Source organism: Ceratotherium simum, chromosome 8, assembly GCF_057802395.1.
Source record: "Ceratotherium simum simum isolate JZ-2026a chromosome 8, ASM5780239v1, whole genome shotgun sequence".
Lineage (NCBI taxonomy): Eukaryota > Metazoa > Chordata > Mammalia > Perissodactyla > Rhinocerotidae > Ceratotherium > Ceratotherium simum.
This window is the reverse complement of record NC_141907.1, coordinates 16,196,788-16,206,946: the sequence shown is the minus strand read 5'-3', so window position 1 is coordinate 16,206,946 and position 10,159 is coordinate 16,196,788.

Sequence of the window (10,159 nt, the reverse complement as noted above, 5' to 3'; positions counted from 1 at the left end):
GTGCTCTTGGATTGGAAGAATTAACATAGTTAAGATGTCCATACTTCCTAAAGCCATCTATAGATTCAATGCAATCCCTATCAAAGTTCCAACAACATTTTTCACAGAAATAGAACAAAGAATCCTAAAATTTATATGGAACAACAAAAGACCCCAAATAGCTAAAGGAATCCTGAGAAAAAAGAACAAAGCTGGAGGTATCACACTCCCTGACTTCAAAATATACTACAAAGCTATAGTAACCAAAACAGCATGGTACTGGCACAAAAACAGACACACAGATCAATGGAATAGAATCGAAAGCCCAGAAATAAACCCACACATCTATGGACAGCTAATCTTTGACAAAGGAGCCAAGAACATACAATGGGGAAAAGAAAGTCTCTTCAACAAATGGTGTTGGGAAAACTGGATAGCCATACGCAAAAAAATGAAAGTAGACCCTTACCTTACACCATACACAAAAATTAACTCCAAATGGATTAAAGACTTGAATGTAAGACCTGAAACTATGAAACTTCTAGAAGAAATCATAGGCAGTACGCTCTTCGACATCGGTCTTAGCAACATATTTTCAAGCACCATGTCTGACCGGGCAAGAGAAACAATAGAAAAAATAAACAAATGGGACTACATCAAACTAAAAAGCTTCTGCACAGCAAAGGAAACCATCAACAAAACGAAAAGACAACCTAACAATTCGGAGAAGATATTTGCAAACCATACATCTGATAAAGGGTTAATCTCCAAAATATATAAAGAACTCATGCATCTCAACAACAAAAAAACTACCAACCCAATTAAAAAATGGGCAAAAGACCTGAACAGACATTTCTCCAAAGAAGATATACAGATGGCCAACAGACACACGAAAAGATGTTCAAAATCATTAACTATCAGGGAAATGCAAATCAAAACTACAATGAGATATCACCTCACGCCCATCAGAATGGCTATAATTAACACGACAGGAAACAACATGTGTTGGAGAGGATGTGGAGAGAAGGGAACTCTCATACACTGCTGGTGGGAGTGCAAACTGGTGCAGCCACTATGGAAAACAGTATGGAGATTCCTCAAAAGATCAAAGATAGAACTACCATATGATCCAGCTATTCCACTGCTGGGTATTTATCCAAAGAACTTGAAAACACCGATGCGTAAAGATACATGCACCCCTGTGTTCATTGCAGCGTTATTCACAATAGCCAAGACTTGGAAGCAACCTAAGTGCCCATCAAGGGACAAATGGGTAAAGAAGATGTGGTATATATACGCAATGGAATACTACTCAGCCATAAGAAAACATGAAATCCAGCCATTTGTGACAACACGGATGGACATTGAGGGTATTATGCAAAGTGAAATAAGTCAGAGGGAGAAGGTCAAATACTGTATGATTTTCTTCATTAAGTAGTAGATAATAACAACAATAAACAAACACATAGAGACAGAGATTGGATTGGTGGTTACCAGAGGGGAAGGCAGGAGGGAGGAGGGCGAAAGGGATAATTCGGCACATGTGTGTGGTGATGGGTTGTAATTAGTATTTGGGTGGTGAACATGATGTAATCTATGCAGAAATAGAAGTATAATGATGTACACCTGAAATTTATACAATGTTATAAACCAATGTTACTGCAATAAACAAAAATTAAAAATAAAATAAAAATTAAAAAAAAATTAAAAATAAATAAATAAATAAATAAAAATAAAACAAGTTGGCAAGGGGCAGCCTGGTGGCATAGCAGTTAAGTGCGCGTGCTCTGCTGCAGCGGCCAGGGGTTCGCAGGTTCAGATCTTGGGTGCGCACCAATGTACCGCTTGTCAGGTGATGCTGTGGTGGCATCCCAAATAAAGTAGAGGGAGATGAGCATGGATGTTAGCCCAGGGCCAGTCTTCCTCAGCAAAAAAAGAGGAGGATTGGCGACAAATGTTAGCTCAGGGCTGATCTTCCTCACAAACATAAAAAAAATGTTGGCAAGCAATGGAAATTGTAAGCATGTTATAATAACGTCTATGTTGAGGGGATTAGCAAAAAACAAGATGGAAAATTTGTGTGTGTGCCTGTGTGTGCGTGTGTGTGTGTGTGACTGATTAGAGTTTGAATTTTCTAATTCCTTTGAATTGTTTAGGAAAAGGGTAAATATATTGATTTACTTTAATCTTTGTTAAGTGAAATATGATAGTTAAAAAATAAATAACCATTTAAAGAACAGAATAATGTGAAGTACATAACTTCCAAACTACCAAAGGAGAAAAGATGGAAAGTGAAAAAAAATCAATAAATTCAAAAGAAGAAAAGAGAGGAGAAGAACCAAAAGGAGCACAGCAAACAAGGGACAAAGCAGAAACTAAGATGGTAAAAATAAATCCATATATATCAGTAAACACAAAAAAAGTAAGACAAAGATCACTCTTGCCAGAGGTGGAATAATTTTATTAAACTTACAACAGAATTACCATTTAGCTTTATTGACCTTCTTCAATGTATCTTATACAGCAATATGCTGTTCACATCTTGAACCAAAGGTATAAGAATAGCTGTAAGGGAAAGGGCACAAAATAATAAATAATTAGACAAGTACTAATCAGTTAAAGCTGGTGTGGCTAGATAATGATTAAGGGATCAAGTCAACAGATAGATACAATATTACTAAACTTATGTACACTGAGCCTCATAGCTTCAAAATTTATTAGAGCAAAAGTTGCTACAAGATGAGACATGATATATCAACAAATTGGGTATTTTAACAACTGCTATTAATATTAGATAAAGTGGACAAAATAGGCAACAGATAAGCTTGATCTAACGGACATACATAGGATACAATAGATAAGTCTGATTTAACACCAAACAGCTGGAGAATACTTACTCTTTTCAAGCTTACATGAACATTTATGAGTTTGACCCATGTCATAAAGCCATAGTCCATCGCGCAAGTCTCAACAAATTTCCGATAACTAGTATCATTCAGACTACACTCTCTGTTCATCATGGGATTGATCTAAAAATCACAAACTAAAAGAAAACATAAAACTCCCAGACACTTGGAAATTAAAAACTCACTCCTAAGACAAAGGTATAAACAGGCAATTCACAGAAAACAGAAATTGTCAATACACATGACAGACTCTCAACATCATTAGAATTATGAAATGCAAATAAAATCACCAGTGAAATATCTTTTTACTCCCAACAGATGGATATAAAAATAAGTCTGACAATATCTTGTGTTCAGGGGAAAGTAAACCTTTTCATACACGCTATAGGTGGGAATGTATATTGGTATTAGCACTTTGGGAACAAATTGGCATTATGTGGTAAAATTGAGGATATGCAAATCTTTCAGCCCTGCAATTGCACTCCTGAGTATATACCCTTCAGAATTTCTTGCACATGTGCACCGGGAGACATGCACTGGAAGTTCCTCAACCACACTATTTGTAATATCAAAAAGCTGGAAACAACCTATCTGTCCATCAGCAGGAAAATAAATAAATTATAGCATCAATATGAATGGATCTCACATTATTTTGAGCAAATAAAGTAATGGAAAATACTTGGAGTCATTTTTTTCTTTCCTATTGAAGTGGTTGACTTTTTACTGATTTGCAAGTTTTCTTTATATTAATAATATACTGAAGGTGGCCTTCACTCAATTTGCTCTTCATCTCTTATTTTGTGGTGGCTTTTTCTGTAGAAGTTTAAAAAATATTTTATATTTCAATATTTTATATAGAACATTTATCAAAATGTTAAAAATGATTTTTGTCGCTGGTATTATTATGCTTAGATCTTTCTCAATCCATAAAATTTCATTAGTATTTACCTATATTTTCTTCCTTCACTTGTGGGGTTTCTGCCTTCCTTCCTTCCTTCCTTCCTCCCTTCCTTCCTTCCTTCCTTCCTTCCTTCTTTCCTTCCTCCCTTCCTTCCTTCCTTCTTTCCTTCCTTCCTTCCTTCCATCCTTGCTTCCTTTATCCCTTGTTCCCTCCCTCCCTCCATTCCTTTCTCTCTCCCTCTCAGTCTTTTTGATTTTTACAAACAAATCTTTTTACAGAATGTTTTTTTAATAAGGAGTAAAATAGAGATGCAAATCCTTTCTTCCTTTCTCTAAAAGACATTACACACTATGCTGGTGATAAGCCTGTCTACTCCACCCTGGTACCAAACTATTTTGTTTCCAGTGTTCTTGATGTTTACAGCTATATGAGGTGTTTCAATTGTCTGGAAGAGCAAGGTCGCCAGCTAGTTTTTGTCAAAAATTCTCTGTCTGTTCTCACACTTATCCTCGCAAATCATTTTTTGAAATAGTTTGTCAAATTAAATATACATGTTGGGGATTTTTATTCGAGATGATGTCATACTCGTGTGGGGGGACTATCGATATTTTTATTATATTAATCTTTCCTGGAAAATAATAAGATATTCCTTTCCATTTATTGATGTTTTCTTTCATGTCTTTTGAGTGAGATTTATAGGTTTTTTTTTTTTCCCACGGATAACACACATTCTCATTAAATTTATCCCCAGGTACTTATAAATTTTCGCTGCTATTATGGTTGAGATAATTTTCCATTATATTTTCAAATATTGGCTTTTAAGAAATCTGTTCGTATTTCTATTTTTATTTTCCAAACCTGTCATCATTTTGAACATTGCTACTATTTCTAATATCTTTTCCTTTGATTCTCTTCATGTCTTAAGATGACGATACCATGAGCAAATTATGATATTTATGTCCTATCCATTCCAATACTTACCTAAGAAAAGTAAACTAAGCTAACAAAATAACAATTGAACCAGCTTCCTCTTTAATAGAGATGTTATTTTGGGGGGAATAGGCATTCTGATCTTTTTCTGCCCTCTCCTGGAATTAACTATAGTATTTCATCATTGCCTTACTGCATATAGGTTTAAAATAGTCTATTATGTTTAAGAAGTATTTTTTATTTTACTAAGAAATGATATTGATTGTTATTTATGGAAATGACTAAATGCTTTTCCTTTTACTTGTTAACATATCTATCTACCTACCTATCCATCTATCATCATCTATTTCTCTCTATATATCTCCTAAAATCGACCATCATTGCAATGCTGACATAAAGCATGTTATTCACGACATATTATTCTTTTCATATCCTGCTTTATGCATTTTGCTAGATTTTTGTTTAGGGTTTGGCATCTATATTAATAAATGAAATTTTTATTATTTTACTTTTTGTTCTGTATTTTTCAGGGTAGGTTTTGGTGCTCTAATAGCTTTGTAAAAAGAACTGGTAAACTTCCTTTCCTTAGCTAGGCTCTGAAACTGTTTAAATATTAAAGGAATAAACTTTTTAAAAAGTTGTTGAGAAACTAACTGGCCTCAGAGATACAATTAAAATTTTTGTTTTGTTTTGTTTTTAAATTTTCTCAATGTCTTTATGGTGCAATAGCCTGTTAATTGCCAACTCAACATTCCTTCCTTCTCTTATAACCACCCCTTCAATTATATGGAGAATTCTGTGTTTGTTTGGGGTTCCAAGGCACCCAGCTTAAAAAAAATTTTCAGGTTTCCTTTTCAGCTATGGGTAGCTGTGTAAAATAGTTTGGATTGATGATATAGAAGTGGATGGGTGGGACTTTCTGGAAAGCTATTATTTTCTTAATAAAAAAACAAACTCACTAGACAACTGTTTTTTGTTCTTGGCTCTTTGTCTTCCCTGCCTAGAGTCCAGGCAGTATTCTGCAGCAGCCATTTTGTGAACATGTGGATAAAAACCACCCACAAAGAGGAGGAGAAAAACACACGCTTGAGTTTCATTTCTCATCTCAAGACTTCTTACGGTGTGAAAAGTATAAATCCCTAATAGGTTAAATCATGGTAATCAAGTTTCTGATACATGCAACTGAATGCGATTTTAACTGATGTCATTAATTTATACAGGTTTTCTACCCCTTCTTGAGTCAATTTTAGTAACATATATTCGAAGAGGAGGTACATTTTGGATACATTTAAAAAATTCAGATGCAGATTTTTTCTCAAATTTTTTTTATTCCTTTATTTTACTAAAAATCTTTGGTTAAACCTGTATTTTCATTCCCAAGGTTTTAATATTTGTGGTCTTGTTTTTCCTTACATGCTTCTATCTAGCTGTGTGGCTCTTTTATTTTTAAATGAAATTTTGCGTTTATTTATGTTAATATTTTCATCCTTCCTAATTAAATTTTTTTTTCTCAGTTGCTTTGTTCTGATTTTGAGTGGAATACTTAGTTCATTTAATTTTTAGGAATAGAGTATAAGAATTTAGGCTAACAGATTTTCCTGTGTATACAGTTTGTTCTCACTCTCAATCTTTTTCCATTTATTATCATCATTAATTTTATTTTCTGAAGATTCTGTAAATGTAATTTCATTACTCTTTTATTTTGTTCTAATTTTACATGGCATTTTCAACATTGCTGCTGTTGTCTAAAATTTCGTGGTTATTTTCTCATGTTATTGCCTCAAGACTAGAGAGTGTAGATAATCTGATTTTTTCTTTAGGAGTGTAAATGTGATTTTGGGGGAGATTATATGTTTTGTTTAGTTTATATGTGCTTGAAAAAAAAGTCCTATATTTTGAAGGTTATATATTGCAATTTATACATTATGAATCAATCTTATTAATTATACTATTCATATATTTTTTTCCCTTTCCTCCCATTTATCCACAAATTAAGATCTACCACTAAGTTCCTGTCAATTTCTCCTTAAATTTCTAATAATTTTGTTTTATATATGTATCAAGTAAATCCCAAGGTTTCAGAAGCCAACCTTTTAGTTTTTCTATAATTCAATTAAATGTCTACCTCTGTCATGATAGTGGGAACTAAATTTTAGTCAATTTGGAGTTTTTTGTCTCCTCTTTCTGCCATGTTCCAGTTATACTCAGGTTACACACATAACATGACAAAATCACTCCCATCCCTTTGATGGAGGGAGGAGGGCAAGGCTTCTTAGCATCTCTCACCTGTCCATGCAGGTATTCATCAACATGTGACTTTGTCCTTGCACCGTGAGGGCTGCTACTGAGAAGTCCGTCATTACTGTCTGTGTGGCCTTTCATGTCTGGCCCCTCTCTCCATTCTTCGGGCCAAATTTGGAGACAGGGATTCCCTCAGTTCCTTCTGGCCATTTTGCACCAGGGGTTTCTTGAAGGAAATGGTGTAAAACATATCTGGGTGGACATTCACATAGTTCTGGGGGTTTTCAGCTTCTCCAGGCTGTAGCCAGGTTGCACAACAAGGTGTCCTTTCCTCTGAGTTCACAACCTTGCATGAAGCTCTTCTCTGACGGGAGCGGGGGGACCCTCTCCTGCAGAACTCCCCAATGGCAGAATTTTCATCACACTGTGATCATTATAGCACCTCTACCCCAGCCCAGGCCAAGGGAATCTTTTCTATTTTAAGAAAGAGGGAGACATCTTCTCTCTTCTCAGAGTCCTCTCTGATTTCCTAAAGGGATCAGCTTTGGGGCAACAAGCAAAGAAGCAGCTCCCTTTCTCTGTCTTTTAACCTGTTATATCTCTTTATCTTGTTTACCCAGGTGTTGTTAAAACGCACCTCTAAAAACAGAGTCTGGAGGCCAGAAGTTGGCTCCAAAGGGGGAATTTTTGCCTCTGTGTGTGTTTGCATGTGTGTGTGTGCATACACACACGCATGTATGGTTTCTTCCTATAAAATTGTTGACAGGGATTTTGTATTAGAGCTTAACCCTGGACATCCGATTTTCAGTTTTTTGTGTCTCTGTTACAGGAAAGCATGAAATTAGGCCTGTACTCCTTTCTGTAGTTTTTGCCTTCTAGGTTTGAATAAGCCTCTTTGAGAGAGTCTACAATATATTCAAAAAGAGTATCTTGTGTTGGGGATGAAAAAACAGGCTAGGAAAAAATCCTTCCTGCCTGTAGATCTCCTCTTTGGCATGGTCATGAGCATCTCCGTTGTAATCTTGATCCAAGTGGCTGAAGGGTTCCAAGCACCTGTAGTCGATGCTGCGGCACAGCCCAGATTCCTGTTAGGACTGAGGTACTTGTACCCCAGCTGGTGGGTGCATTGCTTATTGCTGGCCCACAGCAGAGGCCTCCCCTAGGAACTGTCCTAGGCCAAAAGCAGCTGCCTCCCCCATAGTTAGACCCCTCCCAAGGACAGCCCCTACCCAATGTCTGCTCTGTGATTTTCGAAGGATCATCCCAGCTTCAAAGCTTTGCATGGCATAGGCTGAAACCTTTGTTGCAGCTGCACTGGATTTCAGCTTCTCCTTCTGCCCAGTCCTACTGCCCTCATTTCCCCACAGGGCATTCCCTAGTGCAGGCAAATCTCCACATCAGAATCTGCTTCCTGGAGTGCCCGACCTAAGACACCGTCTCTGATAGACTGCTACACCTTCAAAATTCACAATCCCCAATTTTTAGTTACAAATGTAATGATCTTCAAGACCTAGTGAGATATTCCTATGTGTTTGAGTTTGCTCAACGTTATCTTATTTTGTCCTCAGCACTCCATGAGGTAGCCACTATTATTATTCCCATTTTACAGATGCGGAAATGGAGACCGACAGAGGATAAATAGCTTGTCCATTTTCACTTACTACATCCAGGCTAGGCTTCTACTGAGAGATGAGTAAAGAGACAAGAAGTGCAGCCCCCAGGCATTCTTTGCTCAAATATCTCAAAAAGGCCACAAGATGTTGCATCTGATTATGTTTACTCCACTGCAAATAAAAGAACCTCAAGTAGAGGTCCTTATTACTTATGCAGAAAACTCTTGACTGTACACCTTGTCTCTGAAATAGGGATGGCTATGATGTTGTGCCAGAATTTTTCAATACTTCCTGCCATTCTGCATCATTTTCTTGGACAGAGTAGTATGAGTCTGTCTTTCAATCTGTCTCCATCTGTAATATACTAGTCAAAATTCCTTGACATTTGTGTCTGATGCTGTTCCTTCGTTTCACTGCTCATTACGTCTTACACCTTTATTGTCTTTGGTCCTTTTGTTTGATTTCTTAAGAGGGCAACAGAGGGTTTGAAGCTGGCATTTAAGCTGTCATATTTTGTAAGTTTCCTGGCTGTTGTCATGTAATGCCATTTTGCAGGCATTTTTTTCTTGTCATTAACTATTATTTGAAAATAAAATGTCTATACTAATTAATCTCCCCCTATTGATGGATCAAGGGTTCTGACCTTTTTTTTCCACTATTTTAATAATGATGTGGTGCAAATACTTACAGGTGTAATTAATTTGCATCTGTTTAATTTATACTTAGGTTAGGATCCTAGAAATGGAAGGCAGCTATGCTCACCACTATACCACCAATGCAGGATCCAAGAAAGGGGATTACTGTATCAGAAGTTATGAATCCTTTGACGCCTTTGATAAATAATGTTAAATTTCTTTTCAGAGTTATTTTTGCCAATTTAAATTTATTTCTACCATCAATATATGGAAACAGCTTTGCAAGGAAAAATATGTCAATTCGATATATTCAAATGTTATATTTTAAAATTTTCATTTAGTGTTTGATTTTTCTTATTGGCCTTTTAAGGTTTTTTTATACATTAAGAATATTCACCTTTTATATGTCATTCTTGTGTCCAATGTGTTTCCCGCCTTGCGTTTGGTGTGCATTTTGATGAGAATCTCTATATCTGTTTTGTCTCACTGATCCACATTCAGTTCTTGTCAAGTACTCTACTTTTTGGATCATTATAACTGTAGAGGACATTTTAATAACTGGGAGATAAATTGCTATTCATCTTCTTAATAAAATTATTTACAATAATTTTCTATGGTTTAAACTTCTAGGTAAGCTTCAAATTATTATTATTGGGCAAAGTATAAAATTACCAAATTAAGATTTAAATGTTATTATATCTATAAGTATGTGTACCATATCCTTAATAAAATAAAAAAGAAATAAGTACAACCTTGTGTCCATCAATAGGGGGGTATTAATTAATTAATGCATGAATTAATTAGTTAATTCATGTATTAATTCAATAATTAATTTAATGGGGGATATTAATTAATGCATGAAGAAATTCTTTAAAGAAGTACACTAAAAGTAATGAGTATGAGGTACTTATAGGTCAGTGAAGATACAACCTTATTAGGGCAGGTGGCTCATAT